Raw genomic sequence first — 22,496 nt, 5'->3', positions numbered from 1 at the left:
AAAGTATCAGCAAGCGTAAGGAGAAAATCAGGAAAGGAGTAATGATGGTCCCGGGAAGAGTCAAGGGGGGTAAGGAGAGGGTCAGAGAGGGTCTAGGAAAGGGTCAGCAAGGATTCAGGTGGGGAAGGAATGAACCAATCTCAGTCAGGTGCTAACATGTGATAGCTGAGGCAGGAGATGTACTGGAGCTTGGCGATTCCTTGTGAGCTATCTACAGCTGATGTTATTCTTACGTATCTTATAATTTCTCTGCTTTTATAAAACTCAATTTAAGTCTGTCAAAATTCCTGACAATGTTCTCTGAAAGCAACTGGCGGGTCTGAGCATCCTTCAGTCAATGCGGCCCGATTGCTGAAGCTGGAATCGCAACCCAGAGATCAAGAGAGTTACCAGGACTCTCGCAAGCCCAACTCCCTGGAGAAACCCGGAAACGAAGCCTGACCCCGCGGGACGCAACATCGACAAGGCCTGACCAGATTGATTGCATCCACCATCACCCTACCACCAACCCCCACCACTTCCCCCACCCACCCCATTGTTCAAGGCTGCAACTAGTTGCCAGGACTCCATATGGACCACTCACCTTGTTGAACAGTAGGGGCCTCTCACCATTGGCCGAGATCACAAGATCCCCCTTACCCACCAGAGTTTTTAAAGCTATAACGGGTGCTCAGGGTTCTATCAGAAGCACTCACATATGTCTAGAAGCAGCTGACTTCATTCACCAATGCCTGGGATTGACTAGGAAGAGTGACCTACCTGGGAAATGAAGGAGACATGCTGGACTTCAGATGAGACTGAGACTCCGAGGATTCAAGTGCCCCGCCCCAGCATACACTTGGCAAACATCCAAGCCATTGAAAACAAGGTGGATGACTTTAAAGCTACCCTCACGTTCCAAAGAGAATTGAGGGACTGCTGTGTGCTCTGTTTTTACAGATGCATGGCTCACTCTTGCTTCACCTGATTGTACCCTACAACCTGAGGCTTTCTCAATTCACCGAATGGACTAATCAGCACTCTCAGGTAAAGCAAGGGACGATAGGGTCTGCTGCCTAACCAATGCCCTCTAGCCCTTAAATGTGGTGACCTTGGTGAGTTACTGGTCCTTGGGCATAGAACAGCTAACAGTAAAATACTGTAATCATTCCTTCCAAGACACCTGAGTCCATTCCACAACTAAACACACCACATTCCCCTCTTCTCCACAGCACCTTCCCATGTAGAGGCAGAAGATGTAATACCTGCCCCTTCACCTCCTCCCTGGTAACCATCCAAGGGCCTAAACAGTCTTTCCAGGTGAAAGCAGCATTTCACCTGTACCTCCTCCAAACTTGTATATGTATCTGCTGCACCCAACATGGCCTACTCTACAATGGAGAAACCAAACACAGACTGGGTGACCGCTTTGCAGAAAACCTCCAGTCCATGCCCAAGCAGGACCTTGACCTTCCCGCAGCTGGTCATTTAAACACAGCATCCTGCTCGTATGCCCACTGTCTGTTCTCGACATAGAGTCATAGAGATGTACAGCATGGAAACAGACCCTTCGGTCCAACCCATCCATGCCGACCAGATATCCCAATCCAATCTAGTCCCACCTGACAGCACTCGGCCCATATCCCTCCAAACCCTTCCTATTCATATACCCATCCACATGCCTCTTAAATTTGCCACATCGTCTGGCAGCTCATTCCATACATGTACCACCCTCTGCATGGAAACGTTGCCCCTTAGGTCTTTCTTATAGCTTTCCCCTCTCACCCTAAACCTATGCCCTCTAGTTCTGGACTCACAGACACCAGGAAAAAGACTTTTTCTATTTATCCTATCCATGCCTCTCAAAATTTTGTAAACCTCTATAAGGTCACCCTTCAGCCTCCGACGCTCCAGGGAAAACAGCCACAGACTGTTCAGCCTCTCCCTGTAGCTCAGATCCTCCAACCCTGGCAATATCCTTGTAAATCTTTTCTGAACCCTTTCAAGTTTCACAACACCTTTCCAATAGGAAGGAGACCAGAATTGTATGGAATATTCCAACAGTGGCCTAACCAATGTCCTGTACAGCTGCAACATGACCTCCCAACTCCTGTACTCAATACTTTGACCAATAAAGGAAAGCATACCAAACGCCTTCTTCACTATCCTATTTACCTGCAACTCCACTTTCAAGGAGCTATGAACTTGCATTCTAAGGTCTCTTTGTTCAGCAACACTCCCTAGGACCTTACCATTAAGTGTGTAAGTCCTGCTAAGGTTTGCTTTCCCAAAATGCAGCACCTCACATTTATCTGAATTAAACTCCATCTGCCACTTCTCAGCCCATTGGCCCATCTGGTTCAGATCCTGTTGTAATCTGAGGTAACCCTCTTCGCTGTCCATTATACCTCCAATTTTGGTGTCATCTGCAAACTTACTAACTGTACCTCTTATGGTCACAAGCAAATCATTTATGTAAATGAAAAGAAGTAGAGGACCCAGCACCGATCCTTGTGGCACTCCACTGGTCACAGGCCTCCAGTCTGAAAAACCACCCTCCACCACCACCCACTGTCTCCTACCTTTGAGCCAATTTTGTATCCAAATGGCTAGTTCTCCCTGTATTCCATGGGATCTAACCTTGCTAATCAGTCTCCCATGGGGAACCTTGTCGAACGCCTTACAGAAGTCCACATAGATCACATCTACTATTCTGCCCTCATCAATCTTCTTTATTACTTCTTCAAAAAACTCAATAAGTTTATGAGACATGATTTCCCACACGCAAAGCCATGTTGACTGTCCCGAATTAGTCCTTGCCTTTCCAAATACATGTACATCCTGTCCCTCAGGATTCCCTCCACCAACCTGCCCACCACCGAGGTCAGACTCATCTATAGTTCCCTGGCTTGTCTTTACCACCCTTCTTAAACAGTGGCACCACGTTTGCCAAACTCCAAGTCTTCCGGCACCTCACCTGTGATTATCGATGATGCAAATATCTCAGCAAGAGGCCCAGCAATCACTTCTCTAGCTTCCCACACTGTTCTCAGATACACCTGATCAGGTCCTGGGAACTGATCCACGTTTAACCATTTCAAGACATCCAGCACTTCCTCCTCTGTAATCTGGACATTTTACAAGATGTCATCATCTATTTCCCTACAGTCTATATCTTCCATATCCTTTTCCACAGAAAATACTGATGCAAAATATTCATTTAGTATCTCTCCCATTTTCTGTGGCTCCACACAAAGGCTGTCTTGCTGATTTTTGAGGGGCCCTATTCTCTCCCTAGTTACCCTTTTGTCCTTAATATATTTGTAAAAACCCTTTGGATTCTCCTTAATTCTATTTGCCAAAGCTATCTCATGTCCCCGTTTTGCCCTCCTGATTTCCTTCTGAAGTATACTCCTACTCTCTTTATACTCTTCTGAGGATTCACTCGATCTATCCTGTCTATACCTGGCATATGCTTCCTTCTTTTTCTTAACCAAACCCTCAATTTCTTTGGTCATCCAGCATTCCCTATGCCTACCAGCCTTCCCTTTCACAGTGACAGGAATATACTTTCTCTGGATTCTTGTTATCTCATTTCTGAAGGCTTCCCATTTTCCAGCCGTCCCTTTACCTGCGAACATCTGCCTCCAATCAGCTTTCGAAAGTTCTTGCCTAATACCATCAAAATTGGCCTTACTCCAATTTAGAACTTCAACTTTTAGATCTGGTCTATCCTTTTCCATCACTATTTTAAAATGAATAGAATTATGGTCGCTGGCCCCAAAGTGCTCCCCCACTGACACCTCAGTCACCTGCCCTGCCTTATTTCCCAAGAGTAGGACAAGTTTTGCACCTTCTCTAGTAGGTACATCCACATACAGAATCAGAAAATTGTCTTGTACACACTTAAGAAATTCCTCTCCATCTAAACCTTTAACCTTATGGCAGTCCCAGTCAATGTTTGGAAAGTTAAAATTCCCTACCATAACTACCCTATTATTCTTCCAGATCGCTGAGATCTCCTTATAAGTTTGTTTCTCAATTTCCCTCTGGCCATTGGGGGAGGGGGTCTATAATACAATCCCAATAAGATGATCATCCCTTTCTTATTTTTCAGTTCCACCCAAATAACGTCCCTGGATGTATTTCCAGGAATGTCTTCCCTCAGCACAGCTGTAATGCTATCCCTTATCAAAAATGCCACTCCCTCTCCTCTCTTGCCTCCCTTTCTATCCTTCCTGTAGCATTTGTATCCTGGAAAATTAAGCTGCCAGTCCTGCCCATCCCTGAGCCATGTTTCCGTAATTGCTATGATATCCCAGTCCCACGTTCCTAATCATGCCCTGAGTTCATCTGTCTTCCCTGTTAGGTCCCTTGCATTGAAATAAATTCTGTTTAACTTATTAGTCCTACCTTGTCCCTGCCTGTTTGACTCACTTCTGTTCTCAGCTGTACCCGTCTCAGATCGATCTCTTTCCTCACTATCTCCCTTGGTCCCTCCCCCCGACCTTACTCGTTTCAATCCTCCTAAGCAGTTCTAGCAAATTTCCCTGCCAGTATATTAGCCCCCTTTCCAATTTAGGTGCAATCCGTCCTTCTTGTACAGGTCACGTCTACCCCAAAAGAGATTCCAATGATCCAAAAATGTGAATCATTCTCCCATACACCAGCTCCTCAGCCATGCATTCATCTGCTCTATCCTCCTATTCCTGCCCTCACTAGCACGTAGCACTGGGAGTAAACCCTTGAGGACCTCCTTTATAAATTTCTGCCTAACTCTCTGTGATCTCCCTTCAGAGTCTCAACCTTTTCCCTTCCAATGTCGTTGGTTCCAATGTGGACAATGACCTCCTGCGGGCCCCTCTCCCCTGTGAGAACATTTTGCACCCTCTCTGAGACATCCTTGATCCTGGCACCAGAGAAACAACACACCATCCTACTTTTTCCCTGCTGGCCACAGAAACGTCTGTCTGTACCTCTGACTATAGAATCCCCTAACACAATTGATCTCTTGGAAGCTGACGTACCCCTCGTTGCATTAGAGCCAGTTTCAATACCAGAAACTTGGTTGTTCGTGCTACATTCCCCTGAGAATCCATCACCTCCTACATTTTTCAAAACTTGTTTGAAATGAGTATATCCACAAAAGACTCCTACCCTAGGTGCCGACCTCTCTCACCCTTCGTGGAGCTAACCCATCTATGTGACTGTATCTGAGATTGTCCCCCCTTCCTGTAACTGTCATCCATCACATACTGTTGCTGTTGCAAATTCCTCATCGCTTCTGTCTCTCCAACCGATCCACTCGATCTGATAAGATTTGCATCCAACAGCATTTATGGCAGATATAATCCACAGTAACCCTTAAACTCTCTTTAAACTCCCACATCCATGGGCGGCACGGTGGCACAGCAGTTAGCACTGCTGCCTCACAGTGCCTGAGACCCGGGTTCAATTCCCGACTCAGGCAACTGACTGTGTGGTGTTTGCACGTTCTCCCTGTGTCTGCGTGGGTTTCCTCCGAGTGCTCTGGTTTCCTCCCACAGTCCAAAGATGTGCTGGTTAGATGAATTGGCTATGCTAAATTGCCCGTAGTGTTAGGTAGGGGTAAATGTAGGGGTATGGGTGGGTTGCGGGTCGGTGTGGACTTGTTGGGCTGAAAGGCCTGTTTCCACACGGTAAGTAATCTAATCTAAGTAATTCATATAAGGGCCATTTTTGCTCCTTCACAATCTACAGACCCAGAAAATAACACCGTCTTATTCCTCTACAAACACTGCCCCAGGTTAAATTAATAGCTATGGCTTATATTTTAAGTTTAATCAAGAGACTTATCTCCAAAAACATATAATCAAGAAAGTACCCACTGTACCCACTACTGCAGCCTTTCTCTTGGACAGACTTAAAACAACAATTAACTTATCTGATTCTGTGCTGTGAACTTCGCCCAATATTTCCTCCAAGATTAGTTGTGAATTTCACTGTTTGTTAATTTTCCCAAATGCACTCCGATGTCCAGCGATACATGAATTCAAACAGCAAAGACAGTAACTGTGCATGTTCTCCCTTTCTCTCTCTCTCCTGCACTGCTGCAATGCTCCAGTGAACCACAGCACAAACTGGAGGAACACTATTCTCATCTCCAGAAATGGCATTTTGCAGCCTTCTGGACTTAATATTGAGTTCAGCACATTTAAATTGTAAACATTTATTTCCTTCCGTTTAGCTTGCTGGCATGTCCTCCCCCCTCCCCCCACCTCCCCCCCCCCCCCCCCCCACCCCATTCAATTTACTGTCCTTTCAACGCTGATACACCCCATTGTCTGTCATTCTCACATCCCAATCAATTAATCTGAACAATCAGCAAATTTTCTCCATCAGCATTCCACTCTTGACTAAAGCATAAATACTGCTCCCTCCACAGTTCACTAGCTCCGATGAAGCATCATCTAGACTCAGCATTAGCTTGCTCTCTCTCTGTGGATGCTGTCTGACCCACAGTGATCTCCAGCATTTGGTGTTTTCAGTACCATCCCTGCTACCCATTGTGTGAGTTCACCCCTGCATCCAGACAATGGTCAACAGCCCACCCCATGCAAAACTGAAGAATGCATTTGATGTAGTATACAGCACCAGTCTTGAGACTGAATACCCTAAGGCCTTGTTCATCGTAGCCAGTGACTTCAACTAGGCCAAGAATGTACTACCGAAATACCACAAACACGTCGCCTGCTCCACCAGAGGTCCAAACATCCTTGACTTTTGCTACACAGCCATCACGCAGGCTTATGCCCATAATTTTGACTCTGCTACTCGTTTTCTGCCTGACCTGCTGTGCTTTTCCAGCGCCTCACTTTTTAACGTTGATCTCCAACATCTGCAGTCCTGAGTTTCTCCTAGATGCCATGAGGCAATCTCAAATTAAGCTTGAGATGCAGACTGACCACATGGAAAGCTATCATTTGTGGCCAGGGTCACATTACATAATGGGCGACAAAGTGAAGTCGAGCAGAATCATTGGCACCAGTACATCCTTCCACAATGAGCTCAAAGCATTCTATGCTCTCTTTAAACAGAAGGTCAATAAAATTATGTTATCTGCTCCAACAGCTTTGAATGCCCCAGTACCCATGGTCACAGCCTTTGATGTTTGATCAGCCTCTTAAGGCTGAACCCATGGAAATGTCTTGCCTGGATGGAGTCTCTGGCCATGCACTTAGATTCTGTATGGACCAGCTGGCGGGATTATTCGCAGACACCTTCAACCTCTCCTCATCACAATCTGAAAGAAGTTCCATGCTGTACATTTCTGACTCTAACTCCAAAGAGGCAACTTGCAGCATGCCTCAATAGTGACTGCTCAGTGGCTCTGACACCCATAATTATGAAGTGCTTTGAAATGTTGGTCATGGTTCACATCGACACCAGCCTCTCAGATTGTCTTGATCTCTTGCAATGAGTCTACTAAGGCAACAGTTCCAAGGAAGATGACACCTCCTTGGCCCAACACTCATCCCTGGAACATCTGGACAACAAGGTCATCTACATCGGGCTCCTACTTATTGACTACAATTCCACCTTCAACACTATAACCACAAACTCAAATCCAAACTCCAGGACCTAGGTCACGATTACTCACTCTGTATCTGGATTCTTGACTTCCTGACCAACAGACTGGAGTCAGGAAGGATGGTAACACCTCCTCCTCCATGATAATCCTCAAACTGGTGTCCCACAAGGCTGCGTACACAGCCCCCTACTATATTCTTTGTACATACCTGACTGCCTAGTTAAATTCTGCACCAACTCCATTTCCAAGATTGCTGATGACACCACCACGAACAGCAATGACACACAATACAAGAATGAGATTGAGTGCTTAGCAGATTGGTGTAAAGACAAAAATCTCTCCACAAACATAAGCAAAAGGAAGGAGCTGGTCATTGACTTCAGGAAGTGGAGTAAAGGGCACGCCCCTGTCTGCATCAATGGAGCTACGGTGGAGATGGTCGAGCGTGTCAAGTCCCGAAGAGTGATGCCATCACCAATAATCTTTCCTGATCCACCCTCGTTGACACTACGGTCAAGAAAACACTGCCAGGCCTCTACTTCCTCGAGAAGCTAAGAAAATTTGACATGAGCATGAAGAATTTCACAATTATTTCTTGATGCACCACAGAAAGCATCCTGTCTGGATGCATCACAGTGTGCTTTGGCAACTGTTCTTCCCAAGACCACATAAAACTAAAGAGAGAAATGAACACAGCCCAGACCATCACACAAACCAACCTTCCATCCATTGACTCCATCTATACATCTTGCTGCCTCAGGAAAGCAACCAACATAACCAAAGACCCGTCCCATCATAGTTATATTCTTTTCCACTCTCTTACATTGGGCAGAAGATGTAAAAGTTTGAATACACGTACAAATAGATTCAAGAACAGCCTCTGAACCGCTTTCAGACTTTTGAATGGGCCTCTCAAATGTTAATGTTGATCTCTCTCTGCACCTTCTCAGCAAATATAACATTGTATCCTGCTTTCTCTCTGCTGCTCTGATGCACTTTGTACAGCACAATGTGTCTTTAAAGCATGTAAAACAACACTTTTCATTGTACCTTGGTACGCATGAGAGTCATAAATCAAACCAAACATATACTGACAGACAGTGCAAGCCAACAACACATGTGTTACTGCTTATAGCAACTGGCCAATTGGTGTTAAGAGTTGGATGCTTTGCCGAAGTAGGATATCTATATGAAAATCTATTCTCATCACTCAAATGCATTTTATCGCTTATACTAACTACCTTTCTTGTAGAAAACAATGCAGCATTCCTTCCACTTAATTGTCATGGCTGCAAATGTGTTGCTGGTCAAAGCACAGCAGGTTAGGCAGCATCTCAGGAATAGAGAATTCGACGTTTCGAGCATAAGCCCTTCATCAGGAACAATTGTAATGTGCATGTTATCCTGGTTTATCCATTAAACCTAATGGATGGTAAAATGTGGTGTTGTCAATAAAATTAAACACCATTCCATTTACTGTGATGTATGTTTTCTGGAAAGTTCTCAGTGCCATAGTCTCCTGGAGCCATGGAGTGGGTCTTCTTGTCCAGGGATGGTCAAAAGGCTTGCTCTATGTGAGTGCACAGTGACTGGGATAACACACCTGCAGTAAGAGAGAAACACTTACAATTCACACTGCAGTGTATGCTAAAGGTATCAGTAGCTGAGATATCAATAAAGCAAGAGAGAAAAGTAACTAAAAACCAGCCTGGTTTCATGAGGTGTGAACTAACAAACAGCACATTTCACTGTTCAAATGCTCATATTAAGTGGAGCACTTAAAATACTATTGGCAGCTCTGAAAAACTCATTCATGCGACATTTATGCTTCTTGTATTTTGGCTGATGCAAGTGACGATTTGTTGTAAATGATGATTTTATAAGTGGCAGGCACCATCTTCATTATATATTCATATTCATTTGATACAGGTTTGAGGGGATCGCCAGTTTTCTGTGCGACCAACAAATTAAGTAGAAATTAGATAGACTGTCAAACACCTCAGTCACTCTCACCACTGTTAGTATTCCAAAACCCAGACAATAAATTCTTATTTTCCATGCGCTACTTTATAACTTTGCATTGTTCAAAATTACAGGAGTTGAAACATAATCCTAACAGCAGTTGCTCAACAAACAATCAACCCCTGGTTTTACTGTGATGTTATTTTGCTTCCACCCCTCATGCTGCTTTTCCGTTTCGGTTTTGAGAAGCTGTGAGAGTGAAGTGGGAGGGTGAGGCCTCAGTTGGATTGTGGATACTGAGGTGACCAATTTGGCACAGAGTCCCTAGCTGAGGTTGAACAAAGAGTACAGGAGAGCTCTCCAGGTGGTGTGGTATCTGAGCTGGTTGTGATTGTAGCCCTGACAGTTGTCTCTCTGATCTCTGCTTCATCGATGTTACTGTCCAGGAAACACAAGCAAACTCTGTTCAAATAGTGATCAAATCATCAATCGATAATAGTGATTTATTGTAAAATGTCACTGTTTTCAATTCAAAGTAAAAGCTGATTTTCTATTATCTGAAATCTCTTGCACTTTTTTTAGGTGGTACTGACTGTCTCTGAGTCTTCCTCTCTCCCACTTCTTTATTTGATAGTAATTATCTTCTGGTTTCTGTATCCTCTTCTCTCCCATTCTTTTGGTCATATTGACCATCTCTGGGTAGACCACTTGCCGATTCTCCTAGATGCTGCTGACTGTCTCCTGATTTGTGGGTTCTCCTGCTCTTTGGTTGCTGGTGATAGTCTCTGGTTTCTTGTCTCTCCACTTGTTCAGAAATGACAAGAATACAGTATCTCACCACTCTTCCACCAATGCAGCACCTACTTTGCTTTGCATTGTTCTGCATGTAATCTTGCTGAAACTTTGATCAAGTTGCCCACACAGGTAAAGCTGAAGTATTTACATCAATCCAAACAAACCAACAATGAAATATACATGGTCGCAATTCTGCACTATACAAAAGGATGTTAAGCAAAAAAGAGCAAAAGTACATGACAATATATTGAAAAGATTTGCTCCTGATATAATTGCAATGAATAATAGCAACAGTGGAATGATTGAATAACTTCATGACAAAATGTGACATTTAAAGAGTCTCAGATTTGCTGTAAACTGACCTGGCCTGATGCTTCCTTCTTCATAAAGTGACCTTGTTCTGAAAACCTGAATTTATCCAATAAACTCTTTCCTGAGCTGATTCATTATCCCATGAAGTGAACAACAATTTGCAGAATTTATTTTCATACCACGTCAGCTCTGACCACTGGTAGGACAGCCATGCTGGTTAATTCACCTGCATCTCATTTCATTTGTGCATTCGCGGGCTAAGGGAATCAATCAAGATGACTACTCTTTTAGTAAGTTGTCTCAAATTGAGAATAAATATTAGCAGCATATTTGCCTTTATTTCAGATATTCTACCTCATTTTTAACAACTTCAATTACATATCATCAACTATTCCATTTTGCTTTCTAATTTTCTTCTTTTCTAATAATTTTGCTTGTTTTGCAAGAACAATAACATTAGCTAATAATGGCATCTTCTATACACTTGATTTCATGGATCATTTAAATTTTGTATTAATGTAGCCTCAGATCCAAAGCACAATGGGGATTCTTCATTGCACCAAATCTCACATTAAATCTTCTAATGGTGATCTTCGTCTATTAGAACTGAGTGGAAGCATTCCTACAGAAACATAGATTGTTCTTTCAGGTCAGGAATGAATGAATATATTGATTTGATCCTGGCTTAATTTTAATGTTGCAACTTGACTAAATTCTTCCAGTGCTGATTATTTTTTCTCCACTCATACCCCTTATTTTTTACCCACTGACAGATTACGTCCTGTGATACAATAACACTAATAGTCAATGTTTTGCAATGTCTACTATATGCATCCATACAGCTAATGCACAGGATATATGTGGCTCTGACCACTGCCACTCCTTTTCCATCCCAGCAAATATTATTGAATATACATAAAATTCAATTCAGTTTTTAATTGCATGGCCTTCATTTTTGGCACTTCCAACAGCAGTTGGTTCACCTTTCGCAATTAGTTCACCAAAGAAAATAAAAATAATCAAACAAAAGCCAATGTGGGATGACATACTAGAATCATTGTGAACAACTAATTTTGGACCAAGTGTAACAGAATTGCTCTAAATCCAAGTGGATGATGTGCTCATCACGCTCACACTCCAGCCTCAACTGAAGGATGGATTACTTTTAACTCACACCCTCAAATACTTGAATCAATAAAAATGCTGCATTTTCTAAGAGTGAAATGTATTTGGGTTTGCAAACATGCAGGCATGACTTCAAGTTGTAGTTGTACAGTTTTCTTCCATTGAGAGAAATTAATGTTCTTGAATAAGGTCACTGCAGCCTTGGCAAAGAATGATATATGTCTTCAAAGAAAATTATAGCATCACTTTTCATGTTCCACCTGATGGAGCATCACTGCATTGAGAATTTTTCAAACCTCAGCTTGGGCCTTCAATGAGAGACCTACTACTGCTTCTACTTGCAAAATCAGGTAAACCCTAGAATGATGACATCAGCTTGTATGAGGGGGCATAACTAAAAATTGAGGGGTGATAGATTTAAGACAGACATCAGAGGCAGGTTCTTTACTTAGAGAGTGATAAGGGAATGGAATGCCGTACCTGCCAATGTAGTCAACTCAGCCACGTTAGGGAGATTTAAACAATTCTTGGATAAGCACATGGATGATGATGGGATAGGGTAGGTGCCGAGCTGAGAATAGTTCACAGGTCAGCGCAACATTGAGGACTGAAGGTGCTGTATTGTTCTATGTTCTGTGTTCTAAACATTGTGTCGACAGTTTGAAAAGACTGAAGGAGATTCTGGGAATTAACATTGGATATTGCGGAGGAATTATTTGAGTGTGCACTTGTGGAAGATCAAAGAGAACTGATGGTCTTTGTGAGCAATTGGGTTAGATTTAAAAAAGCCTATAAAAGGTTTTGTAATGTTGTGTTGGTCTGTACTGTGAGTTGAAGCAGCTTTGCAGCTACTTAACACTGCTCTCCTGCCAGTTGCTCATGTTGGAACACTTGCGTTCGAATCGTTCAAGTACTACAGCAATAAAATCATTAAATTATTAGTTTACCACTTATGTAGAAAGCAGTTCAAGTTGAAATGAGCAAATCTGATTAATTGTAGCAGCAGAGAAACAATTAAATGAATCTAACTTTGGGTGCAAATCAGAAATATGGTTCAATTTTTTAACTACATAAATGATATGGAATACAAGAATGATACGGCAGAGGAAAAGGCCACTCAGCCCGTCATGTCTGTGCCAGGTTTCAGAAAAAGCAATCCATGTCCATCTCCTACCCTCCCTCCAAAGCTCAACAAAGTGTTTCTCCTTCGAGTTCCCTCCTGCGAGTTGGTAGTAAATCTGATTCCACCATTTCCTCAGGCAGTGTATTTCAAAGCATGAGAACTGGAGTTAAAGAAAAATCTCTTCATTTCACCTCTGGTTCCTTTGATCATTACTATTACACTTTGATTAATAACCCTTGATTATTCAAAACAAATTTTCCTCACAGGTTTTATTAGAGTTCTTCATAATTTTGAATACCTCCACTGTGTTTTCCTTTAACTTTTGCTCTAATCAGAATAATCCCAGCTTTTCGAATAGGTTCTGAAGAAGACTCATATTACACTTGAAACTTTGTTTTTCTTTCTGCAAATGTTGAGTATCTACTGAATATTCTACTCTTATCCCATCTTCTCTAGTTTCCCCATGCAACTGAAATTCTACAACCCAGTAATGACCTGTTCAATCTCTTCTACCCCTCTCTAACATTCATCCTAAAATATATGTCCAGAATTGGAATCAGTACTCCAGCTGGTGGATTGTAGTTGGGAATAAGTGAGTTAAGGCACAATTGGAGAGAGCACAAGTTCAAAAAGTTGGAGGGTGCACTCTCAATGCCTTGGCTGAGGATCAGAAATGAATAGAGATGTCCTGTAAGTACAGAGAACGTGGTTCTCATCTGGATAAATGTTCAAAAGAAAATGGGCAGAGATAACTAATTATGCAGGGCACTGACAGGAATCAGGTTTGGAGGGCAGTGCACAAGGAGTTCAATGACATGTGGTCAAGTTCAGTGAATGCATTTTCAAGGATTCTGTCCTATTTATTGTATACTCATCCCAAATCATCCCAACACCATCACTCAGCTATCATCAATCGATATCAATCAGGGTACACACAGAAGACTCATAAGACATAGGAGCATAAATTGTGCCATTCAGCCCATTGAATCTGGTCCACCATAACTGATAAGGTTCTCAACCTCATTCTCCCGCTTTCTCCCCGTAAGCCTTGATCCCTTTGATACTCAAGACCCTATCTATCTCAGTCTTAAATATACACAATGACCTGGCTTCCACAGCCTTCTGTGGCAATGAATTCCATAGATTCACTACTCCCTGGCAGAAGAAATTTCTCCTTATCTCCATTCCAAAAGATCTTTCTTTTACACTAAGGTTTTGCCCTTGGGTCCTAATCTCACCCACCAATGGAAACATCTCCCAACATCAACTCTGTCCTGGCCATTCAGTATTCTGCAAGTTTCAATTAGATCCCCCCACCCCATCTTTCTAAATTCCATCAAGTATAGACCGAGAGTCCTCAAACATTCCTCATACGTTAGCCTTTTCATTCCTGGGACCATTCTTGTGAACTTCCTCTGAAGACTCTCCAGGGCCAGTACATCCTCCCTGAGATATGGGGCCCAAAACTGAGCACATACCTAAACCTTGCTATGCTTTATCTCACTTAGTAGTACTACAAATCTTGCGTCCATACTGCAAAACCTTTACACACACAGACACACACACACACACACAAAACAGACACCACTCCTCCCCCACCAACTATCATGCTATCCACATCAATCAAAGAGATTGTCGAACAATCACTGGCACAGTTCTCTATCACTTAAGAACAAGGCAACATTAAACAAGAGACATCAGGACCTAGCTTTCAGGAGACCGACATCCTTGCATGTCATGGGTGGAGGATATCACACTTACTTCTATTGCAATGGTCATGACTGAAACCATCAGAAGATGCACCTTCAAATTTAACGTTCCTTCTTACATTTTCACCCACATTCATCCCATGCTTTCTTCTAATGCTCAAGTTGCTGATGGTGTAAGTATGTAGTGCTTACATTGCTGCTCCAATTTGCACTACAGATTAATCCGCATACTTGAATATCTTCAGGTAGCCAAAAGGTGCAAACTGGCAAGGAAGCAGAGGAACATCAAGATGGTGATGATAGCAAGATGTAGATGGTGACACTTTGTGTATCTTACAATATAGATTACATGCAGGATCTGCCCATGGTGAGATAAAGGGCATGAAGGGACATGTGCTGGGGTAGTGTAACTCCACTGGAGTGTGAGGTTATAGGTAGGTTTCACCTCAGGGGTTTCAGATGAGGCATTTGATGCACAGAATATTGAAGAACACTGATGGATAGAAACAATAAAATACTTGATAAGCTGGAAATCATGCCAGAAAGCCTGTGGTCAATGTTAGAGTCAAGGATAGGGTCCCACATTGACTCTGCACAGAAGCAAAAACAGAAATTACTGGGGAAACTCTACCTTAGCAGTATCTATGGAGAGTAAAAAAAGAGTAATTGTTGAGTCCAGTGACCCTGCTTCAGACTGATGCTATCTATATATTCTGAAGAATGGTCACTGGATTTGAAATGTTAACTGTGCTTTTCTCTCTACAGATGCTGTCAGACCTGCTGAGTTTCTCCAGCAATTGTTTCAGATCTTTCCTGATGAAGAGCTTATGTTCAAAATGTCGACTGGTCCTCAGATGCTGCCTGACCAGCTGTGCTTTTCCAGTGCTACATTTCTTGAATAGAGTCCCAACCAATCCAGCTTCTATTCATCGATCAGTCCTGCCACCCCAGGAATGGATATGTTAACTCTGTCTCCATAGATGCCATTAGATCTACTCAGTATCTCCAACAATTCTCATTCTAGCATTCACAGTCTGTTGCTTTGCATCGAAGGAACTTCTGGACTTCCGTCTGTGGCTTCCCTCCCCAATGACCTATGTTCGCCTCTGGTCTTTCCAACATATTGCTCCCTGGGCCTTCATCCTCACCTATCTCTCCATGTTTCCCAACGTACATTTGCAGCTTCTGTGCTGTATTTCTGTTGCCTGGGACTGCCAGGTCTTCCTCAAACACTTGTCATTTCAGTGGTAGCACTTCTCATTGTGAAGTTCAAAGGTTGAGGATCCAAGTTCCACTGCAGAGATTTGTGTACAAAGGTGAAGCTGCACCTTCAGAGTCCTGAAACTGAAGGTACCACCTTGAAGATGAAACAGTCCTTTCAGCTGGATCTAACACATCTAAATGATGATATTTGAAAAAGAATCCAACAGTTCTAAAAAAACGCAGATTCTCTAATTGTTCCCGTTTCTTTATGATAGGAACTATACTTCAAAATGGGCAGTAAGGTATATTAACACATCCAGATATTGCGAACGCTTTTTTTGCCATTCATACATAAGAGGTGAAAATTGCCCACCCCTAACTGCCCTTGACAAGGTTGGGGTGAGACACCTTCTTGAACCTATACAGACCATGTGTTTAAGGTGCACAGTGCTGTTTGATGGGAAACTCTGGGATTTTGATGCAACATCAGTGAAGTAAAGTCAATACATGGAGTCATCGAGTCAAAGAGATGTACAGCACAGAAACAAACCCTTAGCTCCAACTTGTACATGCCGACCAGATATCCTAAATAAATTGAGTTCTATTTGCTGGAATTAGGCCATATCTCTCTAAACCCTTCCTATTCAGATACCCATTCATGATGTGGAGGTGCCAGTGTTGGACTGGGGTGGACGTTAAAAATCTCATAAGCTGCAAGGTACTTCCAAATAAACCTGTTGGACTGTAACCTGGTGTTGTGTGATTTTTAACTTTACCCATCCAGATGCCTTTCAAATGTTGTAATTGTACCAGCCTCCATCACTTCCTCTGGCAGCTCATTCATCATACGCCTCACCCTTTGCGTGAAAAAGTTCCACCTTAGGTCCCTTATAAATTTTTCCCCTCTCACCTTAAACCTATGCCCTCCAATTTTGGACTCCCCCACTTCAAAGAAAAGGTCTTGTCTATTTATCCTATCCATCCCCCACATGATTTTATAAACCACTATAAGGTCACCCCTCAGCGTCCGACACTCCAGGAAAATACCCGCAGCCTTTTCAGCCTCGCCCTATAGCTGAAACCCTCCAACCCTGACAACATCCTTGTAAATCTTTTCTGAACCCTTTCAAGTTTCACAACATCCTTCCGATAGCAGGGAGACCAGAACTGCAGGATGCAAAAAGTGGCCTAACTAATGTCCTGTACAGCCACAACATGACCTCCCAACTCCTGTACTCAATGCCCTGACAAAGAAGGGCAAGCACACCAAACGTCTTCTTCATTATCCTATCTACCTGCGCCTCCACTTTCAGGGAACCATTAACCTGCACTCCAAGGTCTCTTTTTTCAACAGCCCTCCCCAGGACCTTACTATTAAGTATATAAGTCCTGCCCTGATTTGCCTTTCCAAAATGCAGCAACTCACATTTATCTAAATTAAACTCTTTGGCCCATTGGCCATTGGATCAAGGTCCTATTGTAATCTGAGGTGGCCTTCTACGCTGTCCAATACACCTTCGATTTTGGTGTCATCTAAAAACTGACTAACCATGCCTCTTAAGTTCACATCCAAATCATTTATATAAATAACAAAAAGCAGTAGACCAGCACCAATCCTAGTGGCACACTGCGAGTCACCAGCCTCCAATACAATGTGAAGATCTGAATGACATGTTTTTTGCAGGTGGCGATACTTCCAGGTGTCGAATGCTCATGTTCTGCTGCACAGTAAAGCTTGCAAAGTTGGAAGGAGCCTTGGCTAGATGTCAAAGTGTATTTTTTAGATAACATATCTGCCATATGTAAATGAGATTATTTTGTAATTTGGTTTATTTATGTGTCAGATATATTTCTCTCCATCATCAATAACACATCTTCTAATTCTTTTTCTTCGGCTTCCCTATCTAAATAATTTAACATTGCTACAACTTTCTCTTCCTTTAAAAACCTCTTTAAAAGCAACACCATGTTTTTGACTCATCTCCTGTTAGCTGTTTGGCTTGCCCTCATATCAGATATTTGCCTTGGTGACTTTGCACATGATACATGCCATATTAATTCATGTCGTTGGCACTGTACTTACCATTTCTGTCCCACAAAAAAACTCCATTGTGCTTTAAAAACATGAGCACGTTCTCAGCTAATTAACATGCGGCAACATTTAAATGAGCATTGTAAACATTATGACACTTCCCCAAAGAGCTATAAACATGCTTCATTTGATCAAAAAGGATGGAAGATGCCTCAGTACCCAAAAGATGTTGATCCTTTGCTGTTCTGTCTTTATTTCTTAAATAATGCTTATCATAGCAAAATGAGCCATATGTCAGAAGCTAATCTAGTGAACATTTCTTTAGCAGTTGAGGAAAACTTATGCTCTTGCTGTAAATTACGTAGGAGCTGTTGTTCATACTCTCGGAACTTGGTAACTAAATGGGCACTTTCCTAGACTAAGCACCTCTGCCTCAACAAAGTATTTGATCTAAGGGTTGGTGAAAACGAACCTTCAGCAAGCATCATTAAATTACTTCTTAGCTTTCAGTAGCATAGAGATTAATCCTGAATGCATGCATACATTTTTGGACCTGTGAGCTATTTTGCAACTTAATCTTTTTTCCAAATGTATCTGGTTACCCAATCATGAATTGTTGTGACAGATATTTCATCAAATCTCCATTAATGCCCTTGAGCCCCTATTTTGCCTGTTGAGTTTCCAAAATTAAAAAGTATCCATCAAAACTGATTGAAACTTTGAAAATTTGGACATAACTGCAGAAATAATCAAATAAATACTGGAAATATTTCCTTATTTTTGCGTTGTTTAACTTAATTAAGAACAATATCAATCCAACCAATTGCAAGAAAGAAAAACTCAGAATTAATTAAATGCTCTTTTTTTGCTGGAAATGAAAATAAACGTGATTTTGTTTGGAACCTTTATAAAACTAAGCTGCGATAATGAAATCAATATCTTCCTTGGAGTTAATTGCTTGCTGAAGCTGAATGCTGACACAGTACATTGAGTTGGTGAAGAAACTCTGATCATTAGTCAAAATAGATTTTCTGAGGTCTATGTGAAACCACCAGGAATGAATTACTTTCAAAGTTGGTACCTGTTTTCTTATTATTTAGATTTATTCTCACACTTGACAGAACCTACAGCAAAGAACAGCATGATGCTAATCATACCAGCACAATGTGCAAACAATCTTTTAATTTTTGCTTCTGCTAATTCCTCCGCTTCTCTTTAAATTGGCAGCAGCAGGCAAATGTCTAATCTTTTGTTTCTGCATAAGGCACTTTGTTTTTTTAATGTTAAAGCCAGGTATGGCATCAGCTAGGACTCAAAGCCATCAGAATAGAATAGATCTCTACTTCAAATCAAACCAAAGGAAATTTATGATACCTTGCACAAGACAGCAGCAAAATGTTCACAACCATGCTAAAACAGATTACCAGAAGGATAGACGGACACAAGAGAAATGCAAAATCCACAAATGTATATATTGAATTAAGAAACAATTTGCATTTATATAGCCCCAATCATGATGCACCAAAGAGCTTCGCAACTAATTAAGTACTTCTGCAGTGTATTCACTGTTGCAATCTAATTAAACGTACCAGCTATTTTGTGTTACAATGCAAGCCCCCAAAAAAGTAATGAAATATATTTGTAACTCAAACTGAGTCTATAGATCTTTTTCCTATGTTCTTTGATACAGGATCACTCACTTTGAGAGTTTGAAATGCCGACAAGTACTGAAGGCAACATGGTCAAGACTGAACAATCAGTCGATAGTTGAAGGTGTGTTCCTGTGCCCTAACGATCTTTCTCTAACATGGCCTCTTTAACCTATTTAGAGGCGTAGAGTTGCCCAGCATTTTCAGTTCAACTTGTCCATGCCGACCAGTTATCCTAACCTAATCTAGTCCCATTTGCCAGCACTTGGCCCATATCCCTTCAAACTCTTCCCATTCATATACCCATCCAAATGTCTTTTAAATGTTGTACATGTACCAGCCTCCGCCACTTCTTCTGTCAGCTCATTCCTTACATGCACTACCCTCTGCATGAAAAAGTTTTCCCTTAGTTCCCATTTAATCTTTCCCCACTCACCATAAACTCAAGCCCTCTAGGTCTGGATTCCCCCACACTAGGGAAAATACCATCTATTTACCCTATTCATGCCCCTCATTATTTTATAAACCTCTATAAGGTCACCCCTCAGCCTCCGATGCTCCAGGGAAAACAGCCCCAGCCTATTCAGCCTCTCCCTATAGCTCAATTCCTCCAACTCTGGCAACATCCTTGTAAATCTTTTTAACTCTTTCAACATCCTTCTGAGGAAGGAGACCAGAACTGCACGCAATATTCCAAAAGTGGCCTAACCAATGTCCTGTATAACCGCAACTGGACCTTCCAACTCTTATACTTAATGGTCCAACCAATAAAGGAATGCATATCAAACACCCTCTTCACTATCCTACCTACCTGCAACTCCACTTTCAAGGAGCTATGAACCTTTTCTTCAAGATCTCTTTGATCAACAATACTCCTTAGGACCTTACCATTAAGTGTATATGTCCTGTTCTGATTTGCTTTCCCAAAATGCAGCACCTTGCATTTATCTAAATTAAACTTCATCTGCCACTCCTCAGCCAATTGGCCATCTGATCAAGATCTTATTGCATTCTGTGGTAACTTTCTTTGCTGGCCACCACACCTCCAATTTTAGTATCATCTGCAAACTTACACCGTTCTTTCCCCATGCTGTGTCCTCATGGTCCTGCTGTCTCTCCCAGCTTCTCCAATCCCTCCGCTCTTGCTTTCTTTATGCTTTGCTGTCCTCATTCTCTTGTTACTTCATGATCCTGCTTCCTCTGCTCTCTTGCTATCTCAGGTTACCTGCGATGTTTGTACCCCTGCCAAATTGAGACAGACTCTGCGTGAAGCATATTGATGGCATATCCAAATCAATGATGTTCATAATTATCGAACTGTATTCATAAAGTGTCAGTAAAATAGTGTTTTTGCAGCATTTTTATGTGATAATTAATATATTGGTATTTTAATTGGATTGAGAGGGTGACAGCTGATTAATAATTTTCTTGAACACGGTTCCAGCAAACAAAATTATTCAACCGCTCAACATCAAATTTTCCCTACTCTTTTAATTTCTTACTTGTCTCTTGCTTCCCAATTACACCTTTGAATTAATTGTATTATTACTATTATTGTCCTGATATTCCCATGTTTTCACTTTAGTTGGCAACTCTGGCTCATTCTCCATTACGAGGTCCAACAGTACATATTGACCTTTTACATATTGGGTGCTAAGGGAGTTTTATACATTTTGTATGAACTGCAAGCGTGTATCCACCTTACCTACCTCATCTGTCTAATTAATGTCAGAGTTGTTTAAAAAAAAACTGCATTTATTATTCTATGTTTTTCATTCAATCCGCTAACTTTTCTGCATATTACTTTTCCTCCAACTCCCATCCACCATCAATGGGGGCCTATACACCCCATCAATAAATGTGACAAATCTTTTCTTATCTCTGGAAGGTAATCATGTGGATTCTTTTATTTTGCTACTAAGTACATCCTTTGTTCTATTGCTATTATGCTGACCCAATTAAGAGTAAAGGCTCCATTCCCATTTTGTATTTCTATTTATAAAAATATTTTGTCAGCTGAGATTCACAATTAATTCACAATTCTGCTGTTTCTGTGGCCATATCTGGATGATCCCTATTATGTATTATTCCTCCCTAGTTCATTTTTGCCATCAGATTCTTAAAACAGACAAATTGCTGTACAAACATTTTTAACTCATCTTCAATAAGTTTTCCTTTCACTTCTGGTTTAACTATCTTGTTAGATTTTTTGCTCTAGAAGTCAGTTTATTAACTTATAATCAATGCCTTCCCTAACTCTATTATTTCATACACAAATGTTCCACGTTTTGTTTGTTTTTCATTCAGGCTGCTTATGTTTCTTATAGACAATGAAGCATCATATCTTACTCATCTAAAGTTCATGCGACCTCCCCTATTCACCCATTCCAGTTTGAGTACAGCCCACCCTACTGATACAGTTCCTCCTGGTTGAGAACCGTTGTCAATGTCCCATTGTAATAAACCTCTCACCCTTTCCTAAACCATCCTTGATCCATGTTAGTTCTCCTGATCAATTGTTCTTGGATTTATTCACATATTTTTCTGGCGATAATCCACCTTTAATGCCTTTTAAAGTTTGTTCTTTAATTTAGAACCTAACTCTAGCTAATCCCTCAGGAGAACTCCCCTCATGTTTATACTTAAGTCATTTTGTTCTGACAAAAAAACATGCAACTGGATTTACTTATTCTCTTCCAAATATCTCTTCAGCCACCATGAGATACCCTTTAAACTAAGACTGGATTCCAAAATGGGCTGCCATGTCTCATAGAAATTCTCAGTCTTGTGGTGTACCATACTTGTGAGATAATATAAGGGGATATTCTCCATAACAATCTTCTGCCAACCCACCAGGCCTGGGGGATCTTCAGATACCCAACCTAGCAAAGTATTCTTTCTTGCGCAGAAAGTGAGGATGATGAAAAGTTTTTTTCTTATGCACATCTACAGAGAACATACTGGGCAGACTAGTTTAATATCCAGACAGGGGAACTGTGAATATATAAGTAAGTGAAAATTAATGCTCTCGATATCC

This window comes from Hemiscyllium ocellatum, chromosome 21, assembly GCF_020745735.1.
Source record: "Hemiscyllium ocellatum isolate sHemOce1 chromosome 21, sHemOce1.pat.X.cur, whole genome shotgun sequence".
In the NCBI taxonomy this organism is placed as follows: domain Eukaryota; kingdom Metazoa; phylum Chordata; class Chondrichthyes; order Orectolobiformes; family Hemiscylliidae; genus Hemiscyllium; species Hemiscyllium ocellatum.
The sequence above is the reverse complement of the archived record's forward strand: the minus strand, read 5'-3'. Positions refer to the sequence as shown.